General features: G+C 39.0%; 1 protein-coding gene across 8 annotated transcripts in view; it reads right to left on the bottom strand.

The window, feature by feature from the left end:
• LOC136874046 (uncharacterized) overlaps positions 1 to 27,302 on the bottom strand; it is a 616,846-nt gene that overhangs the window by 59,653 nt on the left and 529,891 nt on the right. The window lies entirely within an intron of this gene.

Raw genomic sequence — 27,302 nt, forward strand, 5'->3', positions numbered from 1 at the left:
CAAAGATGGTGTTCATGAGCAACTTATACTTATTCGTTCCAATTTGCATTGCACACCTTCAGCCATTAAGAAATTGCAAGAAAAAGAACTGCCTCTTCACATTATTATTGGAATTGTTTGAAGAATATTACATAAAATGAACTTTAACATAAACCCCATATAATCACAGGTAACTACTTCTGCAATTCTTGATCATACACTCCACCTTTACAATACAATTTGCCTGTCTTTATTAAGACAACATTAAAATTCGATATGTTTTGTCCTTTATCCCGACATCTTCAGTCGAAAAATAAATTTACAGACCTAAAAAATGAAAAACAAGCATTTTACAAGCGTAATCACCCAAACCGAAGATCAGCTTCTAAAGTAGCTGTATCTGTACTTCGTTTTCATTTGTGTGAGAGCAGAAAATGTATACATTCACGGTTATGTTGTCATGAAAGATCTTTCTGAAAATTGCAGAGTATGGGGGATGTCAAGGATACAAAAGTCGATCAGAGATGTGGAGTTGCGATACAGGGTCTTCATAGGAGAGTCACAAAATACTTCAGGTAGATGATCTTCATCAATGGAGGGCAGATCTTGTTCAGTTTCCAGGAAATGATTTCTGAACCATGAGATTTTCTGAACCAATGATGGAAAAAATGTCTGAATGTGGATCCTGTAAATTCCAAGCATTTCACTATTACATCATTTACACTGACTACTAGTTTCTTTTTTTATCATACAGGAAATCATGAATTGTTGAGAAAGAATTGAATTCGGATTTGCTAATTCAGCATGCCTATATACTCATTTTAACAACTTTCAGAGTTTCATTCACCACATCATCGAGTTCTGCAGGCAATTAGCAAGTTCTTAGTGCTTCATAATGGATGTAACGATATGTCAACATTACACAAAGGGTGACAATCCTTGCGTACACAATTACTCCTTTATATTTTCCAGGTGAGGCCCTAGCACCGTCGGTAGGTAATCCCACGCATTGCTCCCAGTTAAGTCCATTTTCAGCCAGGAAAGTGTTGAGAATCACAAATGTACTCTCAGCATTCACGTGCATAGGCAAGACTGAACAAAACTGCAGGTGGATCATGTTTTCAATTTCCTATGAAATTAAAGTTCATAATTTTGTATTTTAGAGATATCAATGCTTTTGTCGAGCTGTAACGCGTAGTATTCACCCGTTTTCACTCGTTCCAACAATGTATCCCGTATATTTCCTGCTATTTCTTCTATTCTTCGCTTGACGGTGTTATCAGACAACATTATAGCACCCAACTGTTTTGAGGACATTTCACCAACCACAGTATTTACCATCAGTTTTGTTGGAAGTAGCACTAGCTTCTCTCGAATGGTACGTGGTTGACCATGTATTGCAATTAATAGCGAAATTTATATGATACTAAAATTACATTTTCCTCATATTCCATAACATTGTTCATGAAGTTGAGCGAGTTTATTGTGAAGGTAGTTGACTGGCTTCAGCTGCATAACCACGCATTCGATGGTTTCATATATTTGTTATATAAAACATCACCACACAACACGAACTGGGGCTTCTGACTATATCCAATATTCACCACAGTAAATCCCAGTAGAGATATTTATCGTCATATATACAATGTTTATGCACTTCACTTTACAAATAAAAAATCTTGTATAATCATCCTTTGCCACACAAAAAACCATCTATATTAGATGGGACGATATAATTTTTTTTATATTGAAAAGAAGGATTATATGACTTCTTATTTGTAAAGTGATAACCGTCAATACAGAATGAGATTTATAACACGCAATGTTTTTGCACTTGTTGAACAGTTTTCCATCTGGTGGATCAGGTTTCCAGAACACTCAGTTGCATCATTGTTCAAAAAGGACACTTAACTAATTACTGAAATTTTCATTCCAGCTGGCCTCTTTCAATGAAACTATCTCCAACCAGCGATTCATATTATCGTCTGCAAGTACTGTTACACTTACACTTTATTACTGTTCACTTTTTGCTTCCTGCAGTTTGAGTACATGGAAGAGCGAAGACAGAGTCTTTATTTATATTAATGTAAAATGAAGGCATCAAGTGACACAATTGACTGCGCTGGCGCTACTGGCTGTGAACCAAACCAAGCTACCAACAAAGACAATCCATGACATCTATACCCCACTTTAAGGGTTGTACCATATATCAGCCAAGTTAAGAGTTACCTGCCCATAAGTTCTACAATAAAGACATTGTTTCCAAATTTAAAATAATGATCTATGAATTGGACACTGAACTCAGGAAAGGTGCAAGGTTCCAAATTCAAGAAAAATGTGATAAGTGGTTTGAAAGGTGCAGAATACTGAGGAGGATTACATGTAAAAAAGGCTATGCCCGCTGAGAATTCCAAGAGGTTATAAATGCCGCTGCTAGATGGCAATAGTGCTAAGTTGCCCGATGATTTCTTAAGAATGGTGCAATGTGCCATTCAATTTTTTAAATTTCTCTTTCCTGGCATGATAAGTGTATGCATAGACTTTTATTCTGTCCTATTATTTTAATAACTGCCCTTCAAATTATAAGGTATACAAATATTCCTTGAGACTCTGAGTTTGCCTTGATACAGAAAGAAGTCAGCGATGAAGGCATTTGTACCCAGTGACCTATGCAAAATGGTCGAGGAAGTAAAAGTTGTTAAACCTTTCAAAGTAATTTCCATGAACAGTTCAATGTTTTTAAACATTCAAGCTGTGGCAAACAAGATAATCTCTAGAAAATATCTGGACATTTCCAAAGCTGTCAGCATCACATATGATTCATCAGATGTAGAACGTGTAACAGTAAATGAATGTTACACTGACACTGAAAGGATCCCCGAGGTGAAAGTCCTTATAAAAGGGAAACATGCAAGAAACATTCAATCTGCTATCTTTGAATCTAGTTCCTCAATGAACCTGGAAAGGAATGAGCATAAAGAATATTATATGCAGGTCTGTGGAGAGTGACTGAGAACACAACAGCTAGAATAATTTGATGGGACTACTATTCAATCGTGTGTGCACAGTAAAATTTTGCTCTTTAAGTACATAAAATTAACATTACTATTACGGCCCTCTTAGATATCATATGTTAAGATTAAGTTTGCATACTAAAGTGACAAATCCTTTCACTCAGCTCTCCTAGAAGTGGCTCCATCTGTTCATACACTAACATAACCCTTCCATTTTAATTCGTTTTGGAGCACATATTCATCAGTCACACGAAATATTTCTTCACTGGTGACTCACTTGTGAAGTTCTTTGGAAAATAAGAAATTCGTTGCAATTACGTCTTCATCGATGTACTGAATATAAGCAAGTTGTGTGAGGCTACTAATATTGATGGACTCATTTATCTGAAATGAGAATTTCTGACTGCTGTTGGTATTCTCCCTCATAATGCTCTCAATATAACTGGAGATTGATGCAAGTATAATGGACTAGTATAACTTGGAAACAATGATCTAACCCATGGGTAAATGATGGAAATACCGAGCTCGATGATGATTATTATTACTATGATTATGATTATTATTATGACTTGTGAGGTGTGGCTATGAAGTTGTTTACATCTATTAGTATTATTATTATTATTTTTTACATAGTTATGTACAGACTTTATTTGGTATAAATCGTAATCATGTTATTTGTGAGGTTATGACATGAAACATATGTTGTATGTTTATTAATATGAGTTTATTTAATTTATTATTACCTGTAAATATGATGTAAAAATCCAGTGTAATGTTGTGCAACACACTGCAATAGTCCAGAACAATGCATTTTGCCACTGGAATTGTGTAGAAAACTCCTTTCATTGCAAATAGGCTATTGGAGACTCTTGAAATTACTAGATAACATGTTGTGTCATTCTTCTAGCAGCCTGGCCAGGCAATGCATATAAAGAGGCAGTCTTGGGAGTTGTTTAACGAGATTTGTAGTGAAGTCGTTAGCCGAGTGTTTGAAGTCAAGTATGTGAACTATGTTGGGTTGGTAATTGGTTGACATGCAAGTGTTGCAGTCTCCTTTTTCTTCTTCTTCCTATCAGTCAAGTGTTGTAAATAAAAGGAGTGTACACAAGTGACAGTATCGCATGCGTGCATCTTTGTAGTTACAACATTGGCGACCGTGACAAGGATGCAAGAATAATATTTGGTAGTGAATACGAGTGTAAGTAGGAATCGGAACAAAATGCAAGTGATACTGGAAGATATGTCTGTACGACAAGTTAAAGACAAACTCGCAAAGAGAAATCTTCTGACGAACGGCAAGAAGAAATCATTGAAGACACGGTTACGAGAAAATCTCATAAAAACTGTGAAGATCCCGGAAAGTTCTTTTTATCGAGGTGGACAAAAATCGGGACTCATCATCAGAAGACAAGGTAAATATGACTATAATGTGTTCCAACTTAATGAGCATGATACAGGCACTTAATTCCACCTTAACTGAATAAATTTCGAAAGTAAATGACAAAATCTTAGACACTGATTCACGAGTTAATTCCACCTTAATGAAACAGAATGACAAACGTTCAGACAAAATTTCTCAAGCTAATTTAGTTTTAACCGGACAAATATCACAAACGTACATGGAGGTTTACAAAGTAGAACAGTGCCTAGAATCAAAAAATTCAACTGCAGATGATAAAATTTTGCAGATGAATTCCCAAATTAGTGACATCACCAATCAATTAACACAGCAGATACCGGACATCCAGTCAAAACTGGGACAGGTGGAGCAGATCGATAGTAGGGTGAGCCAGCTGGAAGGGGACATCTCAAACCTCAAGCAGGTGGTGGAAACCCAGGTTTCTGGCATAAAACAACCGAGTGAGGGGGAAATTTCGACCATCAAGGGAGATGGGTAGAAGATGGATTAACTCGAACAGGACCTATCGCCACACCTCCAAACCCCTCAAACCTAACCAGCAATATAGGACACCCAGACCCGAAGGTGATTATAGAGAGCCTTCCGGAATTCCAAGGGCGGCTGGAAGTGACTAGCTTCATCGAGGGATCGGTCAGTCTACTAGGAACGACTCGGAGGACATCTTCGCTCAACTCATCACACCGCGGTTAAAAGGACAAGCTGCTACTTGGTGGAATACCTTGAAGGGCTTAAACTGGACTGATATGAAGAGGGAATTCCTTGCTAGGTTTAATTTTGAAGGGGTGAAGAACTCTGTGAAAAGGAAGCTACTGAGTGATGCATAAACGATCGGCATGAGAGCTAGCGCGTTCGTACTCCAGAAGTACCAGCTCTTCAAGTGGCTGCAACCTGAAGGAAGCGAGAACGAGATCTTACCAGACATCATAGAGCTACTCCATGAAAAGATTAGACCCCTAGTGAATGTATCGTAACCGGAATCCTTTGATGATCTGCATAGAATCATCGCCCAGTTGGAAGAACACAAGAGTAAAGCCAAAGAACAGACCGGCTCGGCTAGGAAATGCTACCAATGTGGAAGAACGGGACACCTGAAGAACAAGTGCCTAGCTGTGACGTCGGAAAAACTAGGTCCGGCCCATTCTGGATAAGGGGGGAATGGGACCTGAAGGAGGAATGAGCCTCAAGACCCGACAGACAAGCAGGAGAGGGATTGGTCAGATTGTGAGCAGAACAGGCCAACCTTGCCTAGCTATCATCTTGAGGATAGGCAATGAGAATTTTTCAGCCATACTCGACAGTCAAGCCAAGCCATTCATTTTTAAATGGGACTGTTGCCAGATTTCTACCGCCTATGAAGTCTCACCATCTCGGAAGGGTAGTGGGAGCAGCTGACGGGGTGACCTATTCCATCCAAGGACAGATTAACCTCACCACTAAATGCATGGACCTGCCTATTGTAATTAATGTTGCAGTGATTCAGAATCTAATACCTGACATCATATTAGGTCACGACTTGCTGGTAGAATATAAGGTGATCCTAGACTACGCAGCTCATGAGGTCTTTTTGGGAAAGGACAGACATCTGAGGGTCACCTGGCACAATGGAAATCTCCGGACTCTCAAGGATGCGGAAATCGACGTAGACACGGGAGATATCCAGTTAACGCATCTTCAACCAAATGAAGAAGAGGAGCTGAGACATGCCTTAAAGGACTTTCCAGAAGTCATCACCAATAAAATCAGACGGGCTACCACTGTAACGCACACCACTGAATGCAGCACTTCCTCACCCATCAAGCAACGCCTATATCCAATCAACTTCGTCAACCAGAAGATTCAAGAGATGGAAGGGCAAGGTCTCATCGAACTCTCTACATCCCGTTGGGCTTTGCCTATCGTCCTACCGAAAAAGAAGAATGGGGAGTATCAACTGTGTGTGGACTCAGCAGGTTGAATGAAAAGACGGTTAGTGACACCTACCCCATGCCTGACGTGAAAGACTCACTGAAGCAAGTAAGTGGGTCAAGGACTTTCAGCTCGCTGGATTCCAACTCCAGATACAGGCAACTAGAGGTCAAGGAAAGTTCTAGACCACTGACTGCCTTCATGACACCAAGAGGATTGTACCAGTTTACAGTAATGCGTTTTGGATTGAAGAATGCTTCTGCAACCTTCAAGCGACTGATGGATAAGGTACTGTCAGGATATATTGGAGATTTCTGCCAAGTGTATCTTGACAACATCTTAATCCACAGCAAAAACTTTCACGAACACCTTGTACACCTGAAGAAAGTGCTACTTCACCCAGTCCCGCGCAGAATATCTTGGCCACCTAACATATGAAGGTTTAGAAAGGCAATCAGAGAAGAATCGACCTATCGAGGAAGCTGAACGCCCATGGACCAAGCGACAAGTACGTCAGTTCCTTGATTTGTGTGGATGGTATAGCAGCTTCGTGCCACACTTTGAAGAGAAAGCAATATAACTCACTGATCTACTCTATAACAACCGCCCGTTCTGACGGCCCAGCAAGGAAGAGGCAGCATTCCAAGGTATTAAGGCTGCGATATGCAATGCTTCCGGTTTAGCCCACCCAACCTTCAATGGAAGATATAAATGCAGACGGACGCCAGCGATTCCAGCCTAGGAGCAGTGTTATTCCAGGAGAGGAGTGACGGTGGAAGGGACATCATCAAGTATGCCAGCAGAAAGCCATCTCCCACCGAAGAATATTACTGCATGGCCAAGAAGGAAGTCTTAGCCGTGGTGTGGGCCATGGGCAAATTCAGAGGCTACTTGGAAGGAAGGAAGTTCCAGCTCTACACCGATAACACAGCTCTCAAATGGTTGAACTTGGTCTCTGGCTCAAAATCTAAACTGATGTGATGGGCTCTGTTAATGGCAGAACTTGACTTTGATGTGTGCTGCGTCCCAGGACCGACGAACATAGGAGCAGACAGTTCATCTAGGCACTCGGCAACGAAACCTGAAGTTAGGAGCACCATTGTCGAGAGGGAGTTTCCACAAAATCACCAGAGCAAACCCAATGAACCTGTCCTTATGATCATCAAGAAAGAACTTGATCTGGGAGTAATCAAGCAATGGCAAGAACAAGACAAGCCCTGCAGGACCATGACGCAGTGGATTAGGAGACAGAACACAGTTGACTCGTCCCGAGGTAATTCAAGATGTGCTACAAGAACTTCTGGGTTAGCAGAGGACTCTTGATGTACAGACCTAACCTCTCCGACACGCCTGCAGTAGTGGTGATCCCTAGACAGCACACAACGGACATCCTCGACAAGTTCCACGAAAGCACTGAAGCCTGACATCCAGGAGGTGAAGAGACATATCAGGTTCCCTATGGGAATCAACATCTATATCATATCAGTCTATCTGACGAAGATTCTTCTGAGGCAACATGCGGAAAGCCATCTTGGTGTATGTGAAGGGGTGCTACATCTGCGCCTGCACCAAGGCAAGCAATAGGAAGGCAGATTCCAGTCAGCGAGGAAGACAGCTGTAACGTCCTTGGGAGGTCAAAGCCCTGGACTTGATGGGTCCTTACCCTAGAATACCATGGGGTAAAACCGAACTCCTAGTAATCAGATCAGACGTATAAAAAAAAAAAAAAAAAAAAAAAAAAAAAACAAAACAGATCAGATGTAAGGCTTTTCAGGCGTTTGCTCTATTAACCAGCGTTTCGTCTTAGGTCTGACACTGGGCTCATCAAAGTGGGATTTGTCAGACCCTACCCACTGATGCTGGGGTGTATGCAGGTGAACTTATCAGAAGCCCACTATAAGAGGCACAGTCTGGTAACTGCATACGGGAGATAAATCTCCTAGTAATCACCGACCTCTTCACAAGATGGAGTGAAGCCTTTCCGATACCAGAAGCCACGAAGGGACGCATCACCAGTCTTCTACAGGATGAGGTATTCAGTCGCTAGGGTTTCACGCAGGTCTCGCACCTAAGTGGGTTGGTCCCGTCGAGGTGGATAAGCAGCTGGGCCATGGGGTCTACTTACTAAAGACCAACCCTCCTGTCAATGTCCATGCATCGGAGTTGCGGCGAATTACAATAAAGTACAAAAAAGTTTGAATGAATAGTATACCTTTAGTATTGATTGAAATGATTATTAAATACTATTTCAGGTGGATAAAAACTAAAAAAAATTAATTTGAGCTATTAAAAAACAAACGGTTTTTAAGAACCCAAAAATCTGGGTTCTAATTGTCACTATACTGTCGGTAAACTTAGTTTTGTTTCTTCTATCAGGCTAATGCTTCTATTACTTGGACTCGTCGATGGAACACACCATACAAGGAATTTGTCCATCTTCAAAACAGACTGTAAATAATTGAAAATAATAATACTGGCCAGCAATCATGTTTTTTTGGACTACTTCAGAGCACCATCAGTAATAGAGATGAATTGTAAGACATGGAACCTATACTCTTCAAAGAAAGTCTAACAATGGGTTGGTAAATAGGTATAGGAAGAAAGTAATAAAGTTGAAGAAGCACTAGCAAACAGAGACAAAGTTTCATCAACAACATAATAAAGTAGTAAAGGACAGGTAAAGTTCTGCTAATCCTGGCAGTTTGAGGGAAAAAACACCTACACAAAACATGTGGCAAGACAAAGTTGCATAACAGAGATGGAGAGGCAACAAATAAAAATAAACTGATAAGCAAATCTACAATATAACAATGTGAGCAAATAATTTACATTTACTTTAAAAACTTAGCAGCATGTAATAATGAACAAACAAACATCACAGTATTCCATCAGTGCTGTGGCAAACACAGCAACCTGTGATAAAATGTTCAAAAGAACACAATATGTAAAAGTCTGCAGCGTACCTGTCACCTTTGATGGCATACCAATTGCAGAACATTGCTCTACTTGGCTCCTTTAGTTAAGGAAGACATGCTTTCAATGTAGACATAGTTAATGTAATCTTAAAGCCTTTCAGTCTGTTGGAAACACTAATCATAACACACACTACACTATAACATACCTGTAAAAAAAAAAACTTCAATGCCACACATATATAGGTCAAACAAAACAAAATTTGCACGCCAGATATAAAGAGAACAAAAATGCAAGGAGACAGAATCAGCATTCAGGTATCAGAGAGCATGCATATGGCAATTCGCACCATTTCACAGACATAAACACAGATCTACAAATTTTACACATTGAAATTAAAAGCAAATCTTTGAACATTAAAGAAGCTATAAAAATTTACACACACAAAAAAGCCAACAAAACCAACCTCAACAAACACACACATTTAAAAAAAAACCTTCCCCCTCTTTGTGTTACTTAATTTTCGAGCAGTATTTCACATTTTTGCATTAGCGCCTAATGAATCCCACAGGAGGCTGCTCTGAAGCTAAATGTCTGGAATGTGGGTGAAGAGATAATTATCTGTCCTAAATTCTCTTAAGTTTGGCAGCATTCTTGCCACTCAAGATTACTCAAGGTTACTATTAGACACTGAATTTGTATGCAAATGCATATTTTGTTTGGCAATATGTAGACCTCCACAATAGACAAGGAATTGTGACTGAAGGTGAAATTGGATGAAACATTAAGTTTAATAGTGCATATATATATATATATATATATATATATATATATATATATATATATTTGAGATGAGTGCATACTCTTCAAATTTTGGATTTATTGTGCATGTTTTTGACTTGTTGTTGTTGGTGTTTGAGTCATCAGTCCATAGACTGGTTTGATGCAGCTCTCCATGCCACCCTATCCTGTGCTAACCTTTTCATTTCTACGTAACTACTGCATCCTACATCTGCTCTAATCTGCTTGTCATATTCATACCTTGGTCTACCCCTACCGTTCTTGCCACCTACACTTCCTTCAAAAACTAACTGAACAAGTCCTGGGTGTCTTTAAGATGTGTCCTATCATTCTATCTCTTCTTCTCGTCAAATTTATCCAAATCGATCTCCTCTCACCAATTCAATTCAGTATCTCTTCATTCGTGATTCGATCTATCCATCTCACCTTCAGCATTCTTCTGTAACACCACATTTCAAAAGCTTCTATTCTCTTTCTTTCTGAGCTAGTTATCATCCATGTTTCACTTCCATACAATGCCACGCTCCACACGAAAGTCTTCAAAAACATCTTTCTAATTCCGATATCAATGTTTGAAGTGAGCAAATTTCTTTTCTTAAGAAAGCTCTTCCTTGCTTGTGCTAGTCTGCATTTTATGTCCTCCTTACTTCTGCCATCGTTAGTTATTTTACTACCCAAGTAAAAATATTCATCTACTTCCTTTAAGACTTTGTTTCCTAATCTAATATTTCCTACATCCCCTGCCTACGTTCGACTGCACTCCATTACTTTTGTTTTGGACTTATTTATTTTCATCTTGTACTCCTTACCCAAGACTTCGTCCATACCATTCAGCAACTTCGAGATCTTCTGCAGTCTCAGATAAAATAACAATATCATCGGCAAATCTCAAGGTTTTGATTTCCTCTCCTTGGACTGTGATTCCCTTTCCAAATTTCTCTTTGATTTCCCTTACTGCCTGTTCTATGTAAACATTGAAAAGGAGAAGGGACAAACTGCAGCCTTGCCTCACTCCTTTCTGGATTGCTGCTTCTTTTTCAAAGCCCTCGATTCTTATCACTGCAGACTGATTTTTATACAGATTGTAGATAATTCTTCGTTCTCGGTATCTGATCCCTATCATCTTCAAAATCATAAAAAGCTTGGTCCAATCAACATTATCGAATGCCTTTTCTAGATCTACGAATGCCATGTACGTGGGCTTGTCCTTCTTGATTCGATCCTCTAAGATCAGACGTAAAGTCAGGATTGCTTCACGTGTTCCTACATTTCGTCTGAAGCCAAATTGATCTTCTCCCAATTCAGCTTCAACTTGTTTTTCCATTCTTCTGTAAATAATACGTGTTAAAATTTTGCAGGCATGAGATACTAAACTAATGGTGCGGTAGTTTTCACACCTGTCAGCACTGGCTTTCTTGGGAATAGGTATAACAACATTCTGCCGAAAATCGGATGGGACTACTCCTGTCTCATACATCTTGCACACTAAATGAAATAACCTTGCCATGCTGGTTTCTCCTAAGGCAGTCAGTAATTCAGAGGGAATGTCATTAATTCCAGGTGCCTTGTTCCTATTGAGGTCACTCACAGCTCTCTCAAACTCTGACCTCAAAATTGGGTCTCCCATTTCATCAGCATCAACAGCCTCTTCATGTTCCAGAACCAAATTATCTACATCTTTACCTTGATACAACTGTTGGATATGCTCCTGCCATCTTTCTGCTTTGTCTTCTTTCCCTACAAGTGGCTTTCCATCTGAGCTCTTAATATTCATGCACCTAGATTTCCTTTCTCCAAGGGTTTTCTTGATTTTCCTGTATGCAGCATCTACCTTTCCCAGGACCATACAGCCTTCGACATCCTTGCACTTCTCCTTCAGCCATTCTTCCTTAGCTGCCTTGCACTTTCTATCCACTTGATTCTTTAGTCGCCTGTATTCTTTTCTGTCCTCTTCATTTCTAGCATTCTTGTATTTTCGTCGTTCATCAATCAGGTCTAGTATCTCCTGAGTTATCCACTGATTCTTAGTTGATCTTTTCTTCCTTCCTAACATTTCTTCAGCAGCCCTACTGACTTCATTTTTCATGACTCTCCACTCTTCCTCTATAGTCTTTCCTTCAGCCTTTTCATTTAGTCCTTGTGCAACATGTTCCTTGAAACAATCCCTCACGCTCTTTTCTTTCAACTTGTCTAGATCCCATCTTTTTGCATTCTTTCCTTTCTTCAATTTCTTCAACTTCAGATGGCATTTCATGACCAACAAGTTGTGGTCAGAGTCCACATCTGCTCCTGGGAAAGTTTTGCAATCCAACTCCTGGTTTCTGAATCTCTGCCTAATCATAATGAAGTCTATTTGATACCTTCCAGTGTCTCCAGGTCTCGTCCACGTATACAACCGTCGTTTGTGGTGTTTGAACCAAGTATTGGCAAGGACTAAATTATGATCAGTGCAGAATTCAACCAGCCGACTTCCTCTTTCGTTCCTTTGTCCCAATCCAAATTCTCCTACTGTACTACCTTCCCTTCCTTGGCCTACCACTGCATTCCGGTCTCCCATCACAATTAGATTCTCATCACCTTTTACATATTGTATTAAATCTTCTATCTCCTCATATATTCTTTCAATTTCTTCATCATCCGCTGAACTAGTAGGCATATAGACCTGCACTATTGTGGTGGGCGTTGGTTTGGTGTCTATCTTGACAACAATAATTCTTTCACTATGCTGGTCGTAGTAGGTTACCCGCTGCCCTATTTTCTTATTCATTATTAAACCAACTCCTGCATTTCCCCTGTTTGATTTTGTGTTGATAATTCGGTAGTCGCCTGACCAAAAATCTTGCTTTTCCTGCCAACGTACTTCACTTATACCAACTACATCTAACCTTAGCCTATCCATCTCCCTTTTCAGATTCTCTAACCTACCACAACGATTCAAACTTCTAACATTCCACGCTCCGACTCGCAGAATGTCAGTATCCATCTTCCCGATGATCGCCCCCTCTCGTGTAGTCTCCACCCGGAGATCCGAATGGGGGACTAGTTTACCTCCGGAATATTTTACCCGGGAGGAAGCCATCATCAGTACATCATTCATACAGAGAGAGCTACATGTCCTCGGGAGGTAGTTACGGCTGTAGTTTCCCGTTGCTTTCAGTCTTGTAGCAGTATCAACACAGCTAAGCCATGTTGAGTATTATTACAAGGCCGTATCAGTCAATCATCTAGACTGCCGCCCTTGCAACTACCGAAAGGCTGCTACCCCCTTTCGATGAACCATTCGTTAGTCTGGTCTCTCAATAGATACCCATCCGATATGGTTGCACCTGCGGCTCGGCTATCTGCATCATTGGGACACGCAAGCCTCCCCACCGCGGCAAGGTCACATTGTTCGCAGAGGAGGGTTTTTGACTTATATTGTGCATTTTTTAACACGTTTCACAAGCAGTCCTCAAGACAATGTAAAGTAATTAATGCCGTGAACTCTTTCAGCAATGAAACGATTGAAAAGCAACTGGCATGTATCAAGATACACTTCGAAATCCTACCACGTAGAATGAACCAAGAAGCTAGAAACACGTGGGTTGCAACTGGGTGATTTGCTGGATATTAAGGGGAACGTGAACTGGAAGGTATCAGAGGAAACCTCGCACTTCATCTGCAAACAAAATATTGAGATGTCCCTTAAACGAAATCCGGGCTATGGCATTATGATAGCTATTTTACTGTTACTGATAATGTGGATCTACCAGAATGTTTAACACCTACACTCGCTGTAAAGAGATTACTTTCCGCTTTGAAGCTAATTTTAACAGACAAATGCTTCAGATTAATACAAAAAACTTGCAGAAGACTGTTGTAGTATACTGCAAAGCAAACTACAGGAAAAGTAGGGTGAAGTAGGGTGTGCAGGGTAATATGAAAGAAGAATGTGCATTTAAGTGTGTTTCTTGACATCTGTGTTTTTTCTTCTTTTGCACTAGTACCTTACAACCTTACTAACTGATGTATCATGTGCGTTAGTTAATACAACACAGTGTCTTATCTAGGAGACGCTTGCATATTGTTTTAAGAATGAACATTGATAGACTGATACCTCCCACAAACTATGCATGGACTTTTTGTACTAGTGGAGCAGCTGCAGCTGTAAGTAGTATGATTTTTTGTATTTCATTCAGTTGTTTATTCACGGTCATGATTTTATATATTGGTGTGGGTGAATCACATAGGTCTAGTAAAGGAATCTTATAACTGCATTTCATACAAGTGTTTAATAGCATGAAGATAAGTGCATACTTAAATGCATATTTCACCACCTTTTGCAGCATAGTTGCATGCATATATTGGTGATTTATACAGCATTTAAATCCGATGTCTAGTTATTATTTATCACTAAAAGCATCGTCTTACAAGATACTCCTCAATTCAATTCCACACTTTTATTTCATCAAATCTCCACCATGCTTTAACTCCTTCATACACAAAAAGTAATTATAGAATGACCCAAGCAGCACTTTCCCTCCCCTCTCTTCTGAACGAGTTATTCCCGACAACCTCCCCTTTACCACCCTACATTACCAACCAAACCAACCTCAACAATTACACACATTTATAAAATTCTCCCTACTAACTTCCATACCTTTCACGCTTTTTGCGTGAGTACTTAATGCCACAGGCTACTCTGATGCTGAACGTCACAATGAGAAAGGAGTGTTATTCCCCAGTCAATGGAGCATTTTCGGTTATTTCTTTTCCTAAACAGGGGGATGTAGGATGCTAAAAGGTTTGTTTTTTCACCTATTCAATACATATAAATTTGACGCTGAACACTACACCTTTTCTCCCTTAATTGTTATAATGTAAATATTTTTAAACCTTTTATTTTCCTATGATTGCGTCAACTGTTTCTCCAGAGCACCACTGCCGAACTCTACTATGTTAATTTTACACATTGGTGCTGACCTTTTATCTATAAACCTATATGTTCAACCATCACTTTTGTACAACTATTTCCCATACTTAATTTTTGTATGTGTATTAATAATATGTATTAATTTGTGCATGTCAACCACTAACCAGGTACCTGATTTTTTACCTTGAGGTGATAATTTGACTGATGATGCCCTCAATGAAGGGCGAAACATGTCTCAAGTGGAATCAATAATAAATTCCTAATTTATAAAATTTATATGTATTGAATAGGTGAAAAAACAAACCTTTTAGCATCCTACATTCAGTATCTTCAATACGGATAACAATGATTTTTATCACTTAAACAGGGGGATAACGACATCCTTGTCATCCTTCCAAACTGCAATGAGCACTCTGTGAAGCCACTGTACACCCCGGATCCCTACTGCCTTAAATCATGTCCGTGCTGACTTTATCAATTCCTGGGGATTTTCCTTGCTGCATTATCTTAAGAGCAGCTTCTGTTTCTGCCCATGTAATGAGAGCTTCCTCTGTGTAGGTACCAACAGCTGGTTCCTTTTCTCTGATCTGCTTCTGTCTTGTTCAATAGGTAATCAAAATGATTCCTCGGAACCTCTCTGATGTCCTCTTCTTTCCTGGCCATGATTCCATTGGGATTGCTTTGATGTTTTTAACTTAATTCCTTTTGTTTTTGATTACCCTGAACAGTAGTTTCATACTTCTTCTGCTGTCCTCCTCCAGTTTTTTAGTAAAGTTCTGCCAGCATTTTATCTTCTCCTCTTCTACTACTTCTTTAACTCTCAGTTTCTTGCATGAGGTCTCTGATCTTCTCCTCATCCCTTACCAGTTCTGGCTTGGATTTCTCTCTTTTTTCTTCCTTTATTGAGGATCTTACACTTTCATTCCACCAGGGTGTCTTCCCCCCCCACCCCCCCTCCCCTTACTCTCGCAACTGTCTTCCTGTAAACCTCAAATGCTTCTTTGCCTTAGAAAATAGCCTCCTTAAATTACTAACGAAGTTGATGACAAAAAGGATCATAAAAGAAATTGACAACAAATTTCCAGAGGAACAATTCGGCATTAGGAAAGCAAGACGTACAATCTAGGCTATCAAAAACCTTTTTGATGACATGCAAGATGATCAACGCAGGGAAGACCAAACACAGGTCTTCAGGAAGGGAGGACGTCTCTCCTCAGAAGAAAAAGTATACTTCACGGAAGGACTACTACGAACTGTAAACAGTTTGAAATACTTGGGCCTAACATTGCAGACAACAGCGCACTCGTTCACGATTCACACAGCACAAAGAGCAGCAGCAACTACTAAAGCTATATATGATATCAGAATTATCACAAGAATATCTCTGAAATCTGCCATGGCCCTTTTCGAAATGAAAATAATCCCTATCCTTACTTATGGGATACAGTTAACCTGGGAAGAAACGTTTTTAATGGAAGACCTGCGAATGAAATTCGACCTGCCCTCTACACATGAATGAAGTCGATAGAAGACAGGGAGAGTAAAAGAAAGGAAATCTGGGCCAAATTCTATACAACTGAGGCAATGCTGAATAGATCATCGACAGGTACAAATCAAGAACTCCACCACTTCGTGAACTCTATTGCGATACACGGCTACCATCATAAACTATGCAAATCAAAATTATTTCACGACCCAGAACAAGACTGAGTATGTGATTTACGTGATAAATACTGTAGCCGATATCATGTAGTGACATGTGAAAAACGTTTGAAATCAATCATAGACTAGTGGACAAAACCATAGTCAAACAATAACTTTTGTATAATATGTGCACATTTCTACTTTATTATTATTATTATTATTAAATTTTGTTCATTCTAACTCACCACTCACCACTTCTTTTGTAGGCAGTTGTCCTGGTAGTTCCAATCTGTTGTTAATAATAATGTTATTTGTTTTACGTCCCACTAACTACGTTTAAGGTCTTCGGAGACGCTGAGGTGCCGGAATTTAGTCCCGCAGGAGTTCTTTCATGTGCCAGTAAATCTACCGACACGGGGCTGTCGTATTTGAGCACCTTCAAATACCACCGGAATGAGCCAGGATCGAACCTGCCAAGTTGGGGTTAGAAGGCCAGTGCCTTAACCGTCTGAGCCACTCAACCCGGCTCTAATCTGTTGTAGATAATTTCCTAGTTGTTATCTTTGGTACATTAATGTCTTTCAGATCTACTACTGATAACCGGTGGCTGCTACTTTCACTTGGAATTACCTTGACATCAGTCACAAGTCTACTTCTTTCTTTATTTATAAAGACATAGTCAATGACCGTCTTGCTCTGTCCATCCCAGTTGTATCGGGTAATCTTGCGACTGACTCTCTTGCTGAACTTACTCCTTTTTACTAGCAAACAATTTCTTATGCAGAAGTCTAGATGTTCCACTTCCAAATTCCTTCTTGCATAGCCCTGTGGTTCCATCACCTCTTCATAGCCATTCCTGTCTGTCCTGAGCTGCGCATTGAGGTCCCCGATGATGATTGCCCTCTCTTCACTGATGGTCCCTTTTATATCTTCCAAAAACTTGTTCTTTTCATCTTGACTCCAACATAAATTATTTTGCTCCAATGTCAGCTTCTATGCATTTTTATTTAATCCCATTTTTATTCAACCAAAATCATTATCTTACATTTACTCCATAGTACAAAAAAGAAAAAACTTAACATGATGAAGCTGCAATTCCCCTCCCCTTTCCATTGTACAGAATTATTGCCTCCAGCATTCCCTCATGCCCCCCCTCCCTACCCCCTTCATCAACACTGAACAGAGTTATGGCCTAGAGCATTCCTCTTACCTCCCTACATAGCAACCATGACAAAGAAAAGGAACTCGCTTAAGACAAAACTTACTCGTTGGAGGTAACGGATGATTAACAACTTAGATAAGCACAGAAAACTTTCTTAAAAGTTACTAAGGTGACAAGGGAGAATACCTACAATCATAATTTGTCTCACTTGTTCATAACATCATCAACTGACAATCACTGACAAGTTTATGCAACATAAGCAATCCTGTACATTTGTGAATGATTTAAAGTGATCTGATAGAATGTGGGGATGTTCTTGTAGAATGAAACATGTTCCTTCTTTATTAGTTGATTTCCATATACAGTATTTTTAAATTACAGGAATGTTACAGTGTTATATGTGTTAGAATTAATGTTTTCAACAAACTGAAAAGCTTTAAACTTACTCTAAATGAAATGAACTGGCGTATGGCTTTTAGTGCCGGGAGATCCCAGGACGGGTTCGCCTTGCCAGGTGCAGGTCTTTTGATTTGACGACCGTAGGCGACCTGCGCATCGTGATGAGGATGAAATGATGATTAAAAACTTAGACTAATTGGTTCCATCACTTTCCGATTCAGCCGTTTCTCCTCACATAAACTAATTTACCATTTGTTGGTCATGTTTCCTGTCATTCATACTACCTTCCCAGTTAACATTTGGTGAACTGAGATCACCCATAACATTCGCATTCCTTTCTGCATTGTCTTCCACACAGCTGCTTCCCTTATCAAATAATTTTCATCAACGAAACCCCTTCCATACCTGTACACCCCAAAAACATCAAGTTGCTTATTATCTTAACAGACAAGCCTTTCAACCCACTGTGGGTGGGGGCGGTAGAATAACACCCACGGTAACACCTGCCTGTCGTAAGAGGTGACTCAAGGGGACCCCAGGGGCTCCGAACTTTGGAGCGTGGGTTGGCGAACACGGGGGCCTTAGCTCAGTTCTGGCACTGCTTCCACTTACTTGTGCCAGGCTCCTCACTTTCATCTATCCTATCCGACCTCCCTTGGTCAACTCTTGTTCTTCTTGTTTTCCTTTGGCTGATACCTTCATTTTTCGAAGTGTCAGACCCCATCCATTTTTTCTCTCTGATTAGTGTTGTATAGAGGATGGTTGCCCAGTTGTACTTCCTCTTAAACAATAATCACCACCACCACCACTTTCACCTTTCATGTTTCTCACGCTAAAATTGTCATAGCTCACAAATTCTTTTCTTAACAGTATGAAAACTCGCCCTATCAAATCTATTCTGTCTCTACAATAACCACTCGAGTTCTGGGAAAACCATCTATCACTTACACTACGGGTCAAAAGTTTTTGATCACCTATCACAACTATGGATTTATGGTTAAAATGGAGATTTTGTTTTGAATATTCTATAATAAAACAAGTATAAACATGTAGAGACTAAGCGTCTCTGTTGTGTATTTGACTGGTGGTTTGCACAGAGGGGCGTTATGAGAGGCCACAACACTGACGTGCCTTTACCTAAGACGTTTCCATTCGAATACACCTCATTCCTTCAGCTGTCTGTGTAGCAATCAGTTTGCATTAGTTTACAGTACATTGTGCGCATCTAGCAGTGTGTTTGTATTCCTGAACAGGTCCATACCAAATTACCTCCTAATGGGACGGAAGCAGTAGATTGGAATTGAAAAACGTCCTGTATTTGTACCTCTGCATCAGGAAGGCTATTCTAGTAGGACAATAGCAACAAAAATTGGTGTAGCCCAATCTACAGTGGGGTATACATTGCAGCGGTTCAAGCAAACCGGTGTAATGCGGCTCCAATCTCTGTCTGAACAGTGCAACGCCATCTTCATGAACAAGGTTTAAAGGCGTGCATAGCGGCCAAAAAACCTTTGTTACGCAAACAAAATAAGGTGAAAAGAACGGGCACAGCAACATAAAAACTGGAGCGTGCAACAATGATCCAAGGTGGTATTCAGAGATTAATTCAAGTTTGAACTATTTGGGAAGCCATTGTCGAATATTTGTTCGTTGACTTCATGGAGAACGTATGAAGAGTCAGTGTGTGATGCCAATGGTGAAGCATTGTGAAGGGTCGGTAATGGTGTGGGGATGTTTTGTGGGTGATAAAGTCAGTGACCGAGTGAGAATTAACGGAACATTAAAGAAGGAAGGATATCACAGGATACTGATGAACAATGCAGTTCCATCTGGCAAGAGACTTATTGGTCGTGGGTTTGTTCTGCAACAGGACAATGATCCTAAACATGCTTCTAATTTGTGCGGAAGGTATGTCAACAGAAAAGAGAAATGTGGGGAATGGAAAAATATGATTTGGCCATCTCAGTCACCTGACTTAAATCCCATTGAACTCTTACGAGATGAACTTTACAGGGAGGTCAGAAAACTGATATCTATGGAATAATTTACAGATGCGTTGGACTGCAATATCCGCAAAAACATTTTAAAATCTTATTTCCAGAATGCCAAGAGTTTGTGCAGCTGTTCTGAGGGCAACGGGCGGATGCTTTGAAGAGGCTAAAATCTAAACCATATTGCATTGTACTTAATGATGGAGAGAGAAAATACTGATTTTGTTGGTCTATTTAATTTTTACAATGTGTTTTTACATTGAAATAAAATATATAGTTTTTCATAGGTGGTTGAAATCTTTTGACCGGTAGAGTACAGTACGTACACACTGTACATGCACACATATTCATCTTGGACTGTTATATACTACAGCATCCAGACTCTGAATGTACTAAACACCTCCAAAATCCCCTATTTGTAATTAGTTGTGTGGCCCCATTTAGTTCTATACCTTTTATTTCTAAATCATTAGAAACGGAGTCTAACCATCATCGTATTGGTCTCCCTCTACTTCTCTTACCCTTCATGAACAGACCATTACTTTCCTAGGTAATTTATCCTCCTCCATTTGCCTCACATTAACGCACAATTAAAGCTGGTTTATGAATACAGCTCTATCCAGCCAGTTTGTTCCAAACTTGGTCTTTTGTCTCTTTATTCAAGATACCCTCCTACCATTGTTAACACCCATTTGTACCAGGAATCATTCTTGCTACTTTAATGTCTGTTACATCTAAGTTATGAATAATATATCCTGAGTCCACCAAACTTTCACTCCAATACAGCAAAGATGGTCTGAAAACAGACCAACAGTTTTGTCCAGGAACTGACTTCTTTCTTACAGAATACTGCTGATAGCTCACTGCATTAGCTTTGCTTCACCTGAATCAAATATCATCTATAATATTAAAAGGAAGTATTTGAGTTTGTGTGCGCGCAATGCCTGGCCAAATGAACGGCATGCAGATATGAAAGGTTTAACATAAGTGGGGAGTGGGGATGCTTTCTTTGGGGAGTTATGAACGAAAAACTGGCTGAAAACTTGTGCTGGGACTTGAAACTCCAATGTGCTGTCACCAGGATAACACAAACAGATTTACTGTTATTAGGCAACTTACATAAGATAGGTAATACAAGTCAAAGAGCCATTTTAAGGGCCATAGCGTAGGAAGTCATTTTTGGTCCCTGACACGAGGAGCCATATGCAGTCCGTGATATCTGGAAGTGTTTGTCTGTTTGTATGTGTGTGATACCCAGTCAAATCTACAGTACGCAGAAATCATGGACGATTCTTTATACAGGTAAAGATCTGCTTTCATTAATTGTTTATATTAGTTTTAATTGTTTTTAATTATTTATTCTAAAATCATCATCATCAATTCCTCTTATCCGTTTCATATTTACCTGCTATTGATTTCATTCACTTATTCTTATCTTTTAGTTGCACCAAGACTGCAAATAAACACTTAGAATTGCATGTAAGGGTAAGGTGCAATATTTATCAGATATCTGATTTATGGAAAAATTAAAGGAGATAAGAGATAGTAAAATAAAAGTGTACAAATTAAAAGTTAAGAATGTATGGAAGAAATTCTGGTGAGGCTGAAACACAAACTGAAATTTGTAGATTTGAGAGTGCCTGTGATAGAACATTGGGGAGAGTGAAATTAAAGGATACACCATAGTGGAATGAAAAGATGAGAAAAGCAGTGAAATAAAAAAAAGAAAGCACGGCAAGAATGAAATAGAAATTTAAAAAAGATGAAAACAAAAGGAAGTATCTTGATAACAGGAAATGTAAGAAACTGGTAAGAGAAGGAAAGTTGGGAAGAATTTACCTAAAAGATGGAAAAGGTTGGAGCTGGCAGTAAAACAATGCTGTATGGAATTACATGAAGCAGTAGTAGGAAAGAATTTTTTTTTTGCTAGTTGCTTTACGTCGCACCGACACAGATAGGTCTTAAGGCGACGATGGGATAGGAAAACCATTTTCAGGGCTGCCGACAGTGGAGTTCGAAACTACTATCTCCCGAATACTGGATACTGGCCGCACTTAAGCGACTGCAGCTATCGAGCTCGGTAAGAAATGGTTTATACAATGCTGTTGAAAGAGGGAGGTGGAGAGTTGATAACACATCGAGAAGAAATAAAGAGAAACTCGATAAACTGCTAAATGTGAGAAATTGTGCAGAGGACACAGTAGATGATGATATAACAACATTAGAGGTGGAATTAGTAGCCTGTAAAATGAAAATAGGGAAGGTACCTCAGACTACAATGGGTATACAGATAGTTTAAAGTGGATATGGATACAGGAATGTGTGCCACAAGACTGGGGAAAGGGGATAGAAAAAAGTGTGTGATAAGTATACAGGAATCACACTCTTATCACAAGTGGCAAAAACACTGGAAAGAATATTAGAGAGGAGAATCATAAGGCAGAAGGGAAGTTGCAAAAGGAACAGTACAGCTTTGGAGGTAGAAGAACAACAGTGGATCCAATCTTCAGCATTACGTAACTAAAGGAAAAGAATAGGGAATATGGAAAGGATCTGATCATGACATCCATAAATCTAACAAAGGCATATGATAGTGTTCACAAGGAGAAGGTTTCGGAAACCATGGTCAAAAAGGAGACTGGGTACACAAACTGTAGAAATGGTGCAAGCAATGCACAACAACCATGTCAGCTGTGTACAGACTTTGGGTGGAAAGACGGAATGGTTTAGAAATGAAAATGAACTAAGAAGAGCGTGCTGTCATCCATTTTGTTTGTGATGGTTATTGCTGAAATTATAAAGGAGAACGAGGAAAGCACATGGGAATAGGGAGATGGAGTTATTGCTATTTGCAGATGATATTGTGGTCTGGAGAATGAACAGCAAAGAGGTACAAGAACAACTTGATGCACTGAGTGAGAAAATTTAAAAGTATGTAATGAAAATCAGTGCAGATAAATGCAAACCCATGGTGATATCAAAAGGAGAAAGACAAGGGAAAGGCGTTTTGAAAACTGGTGGTCAAAGCCTTGAAATAATTCGCAGTTTCAAATACCTAGGGAGTGAATTAATGCAGAATACAAGGCTGGACATGGAGATTAACACAAGAGGGCAACAGGGCAATGCATTCTACCAGAGTATAAGAAACCTTGTCTGGAATCAGCAAGTACCAAGGAAGGGTAAAATGATACTGCACAAAATATGTTTTCATAATAAGTGTGAAGTAAACCCAGGTTAGGTGACGCCATTTAAAGTAAGAAAATGGAAATGTTTGCTGCAAGCATCTGGAGTGATGCTATTGCAATTTTTAAGAATGAAACTGAATATGCGTGCTCAGACTATTGGAATTAGAAAATATATTCTAATGAGTAAGCCACTGCTTGGAAAACATTCGTGAAAATGTTTAAACAAACCGATAGCTGTTTCATATCGATTTTAATATGAGTTTGTGCGAGTTTGGTATCTTTCCCGACTTTTATGGAAAATCATGTATAATGTTATAAGAACCTTAAACCGAAGCAGTTTTGTATTCACTAACAAAAATCTGTCAGAATGAAGCACAAACTGTAATGGCAGTACAGTGTGTACAGTAGATAACTCCTTATTTTATTGCTGTCACTGTGTAAATAATGTATTGATGGTACAATTTATGTTAATACAGGCAAAGATCTCTGGAAAAGGTGTGCTTTCTACTGAAAACTCGATTTAACCCTTCTGAGCGGGAGCATTTAAAAATTTTGCCTTCACTGGATGGGGGAGTAGCTTACACTGGGCTTTTAAAGGCTAGCATACCTGTGCACGAAACTGTTTTATGATACCATATCTCGGTTAATTTCCAACCAATTTTGATTATATTGCAAATAGCTTTATGGTCCACCATATATAGTGTGTTTAGTCTTGTCGTTGAAGTGAGGTAATTTGCATATGGATACAAGTTTGTCTGAAGATATGAATCAAATAAGAGGCGTGACAATGGTACAATTTTTCGAGAAGCAAGACCTAAAATTTAGCTTCTGTACTATTCTTATCAACATAAACAGGGCTAAGGTAATCTACATCTCATTTTTCATTTACTGGAAGGAATTCCCTTACCCTAGATTGAAATGGAAATATTCCTCGAGACTTAATGATTTGTTTTTGTTACACTCAGCTGGACGAGATCAAGTGAAAAAGAAATGTTTGAAAGACTTTACTGGTTGCACGACATTTAGAGCTAAACCTTTGGGTGAAAAGACCTTATAAGAAGTTTCTTTCTTACGTACTTATATCATCCCAGTAAAATCACTCCAACACATCCAGCACGAATAGTGTCGGAAACAACAATCTCTTCTGTATCCTTTCAGCCCCATCACGGTCTAATTCGGCAATATCAACGTCGCTCTCATCAGAATCATTGGTAAAATTATAACTACTATCCTCATAATCACTAAAACACTTGTTTAACATGTCTTATATAGCATCGCAAAAAAAATTATGGTTTTCCGACGCCATGGTGAGAAAAGTTCACGAGCAAATAGTCGATGAATTCTACGCACGATAATAAAAATCGTTAAAATGGATGGATAGATGTATGAAACAAAAAATGAATATTCATATGGCTGTGAAAAGACCTACGACATAGAAGGAAACTCACAAGAGGGAACGATAATGCAGATGCGGCACAATGCGTGTCAGACACGTCACTCCACAGCAGCAGATGGTTAGTGCACGACATATGCTACAAGTTGTTCCACGCTGTCGGATTAAGGTAAACCCCCCATTTCGGTTAAAAAAATTAAGTCCCTGTAAAAACATTAAATAGGTGTTCTACTGTATTTTGTTATGTTGCTTATGTGGCAGTATTGTTCTGGGTTCTAGCTCAGAGTTTGGAAGATAGGAAAAACTAGAAAGGTTCCACCTTTTCAATACAAAAATGTTATAGGTTTATTTATAACATGTATTTGCACTTGGGACTAGTTTCGACGCTGTGTTGGCGTCATCAGCCAAAAAATGGGAAAATAGGCCAGTGTGTAGGCATTCATATTACACAAGGTGTTACATTAAACAATACAAATCTTGCAAGGAGATAAAAACATGGATGAATATAGAAACAAATGAATCGTTGAGAAAGCAAAAGTTATACATGTTAAAAAATAACCTTAACCACACATCTTGCAGTGCGAAAATATTCTTCTTGAATGATTCCTGAGTATAAAACACACGCGCACACATTTCTGAAGAGCCAGCAGGCAGGACAAAGTAAAGTGAAACCTTAAGGGATCTTCTGAGAAGAGTTCATCATTTTTCTATGTTCCGATTAAATAATGAAGTCTCCCTTGAGTTCCTGATAAACATACACAACAGGAAATTCTCCTTCACTCTCAACAATAGCTATAAAGACCAACGGTAAATTTCATTTTTCAAAGACGTGAAAGCATGATCTTGAACGTGATGTAACTCCTTTCATTTAACCCATTTTTTACACAAGGTGTTACATTAAATAATATATCTCACGAGGAGATAAAAACAGGGACGAATGTAGAAACACATGCACCGTTGAGAGAGCAAAAGTTGTACATATTAAAAATAAGCTTAAGCACATAACTTGCAGTGCGAAAATATTTGAATTTGAAAGATTCTTGAATAAAAGACGCACGCGCACACACTTCTAAAGAGCCAGCAGGCAGGAAAAAGTAAGGTGAAACCTTAAGAGTTCTTCTGAGAAGAGTTCATCATACTTTCAATGTTCCGACTAACTAATGAAGTCTCGTTTTGAGTTCCTGATAAACATAAACAACAGGAAATTAAACAATATACATCTTACAAGGAGATAAAAACAGGGAAAGTTATACATATTAAAAATAGTCTTAACCACAAATCTTGCAGTGTGAAAATATTCGTCTTGAATGATTCCTGAATACAAAACACACGCGCATACAATTCCGAAGAGCCAGCAGGCAGGAAAAAGTAAAGTGAAACCTTAAGAGTTCTTCTGAGAAGAGTTCATCATTTTTTCTATGTTCCGACTAGCTAATGAAGTCTCCCTTGAGTTCCTGATAAACATATACAACAGGAAATTCTCCTTCACTTTCAACAATAGCTAACGGTAAATTTCATTTTAATATTGTGCAGAGACGTGAAAGCATGATTATGAACATGATATAACTTCTTCATTTAACCCAATTTTTACACAAGGTGTTACATTAAACAATACACATCTTACGAGGAGATGAAAACAGGGCCGAATGTAGAAACAAATGCATCGTTATGCATATTAAAAAATGAGCTTAACCACACAACTTGCAGTGCGAAAATATTTGCCTTGAATGATACATGAATACAAAAAACGCACGCGCACACATTTCTAAAGAGCCAGCAGGCAGGAAAGAGTAAGGTGAAACCTTAAGAAACCTTAAGAATTCTGAGAAGAAGAATTTTTGTATTGAAAAGGTGGAACCTTTCTAGTTTTTCCTATCTTCCATTCTCAGTTCAATACGGACCAAAAATGAAACTCTTATGTTAAAAAAAAAGAGCTCAGAGTTTGTTGTGGGTTTTAGCCCAGTTTGTGTTGAGAGTGACTTGGTTCACATGTTAGAATCTGTGTTCTTGTGAGGGAATGAGTGTGTTAATATTAGAGTCTCACTCGAGTACATATCATGTTCGTGCTTTTATAAATACGGGTGTTTGAAGGGAAGTCCTAAATGTGTGCGGTTTACTTTCTTTGTGTTACTCTTATTTCATAAGGTCAAATTTCCATAACACGAATTTATTTCGACATGCAACAGGAACTTAAAAACAGAAAAACAAAAAACAAACTACAGACAGCAAGCTGTAGATACACAATCAGAGAGGCTTGGTACCCCATTTCAAATGCATAGTTTTGGTTTTATTATTTCTTTGTTGTACCTGACCTCGCCTTAGATCAATAAATTAGATTCTACCCCTTAATCTTGTATTCTCATTCCAATTATTAAACAATGTACCTTCTCCCTGCGTGATTTAATTTAGAAGTTTGTTATTTTCTCAAGGACCAAACATCCTTGAGGGGTTAACCATGCATATTAAGGTCAGGGAAGGGTGCATTTTTACAAACTTTAGTTGGTAAATATCCATCTTCTTGATATCAGTGATGCTCATTGACCCTCGCACAAGTTTGTTCTTGACCCTATCATCGACAATCACA

Source organism: Anabrus simplex, chromosome 5, assembly GCF_040414725.1.
Source record: "Anabrus simplex isolate iqAnaSimp1 chromosome 5, ASM4041472v1, whole genome shotgun sequence".
NCBI classification, from domain to species: Eukaryota; Metazoa; Arthropoda; class Insecta; order Orthoptera; family Tettigoniidae; genus Anabrus; species Anabrus simplex.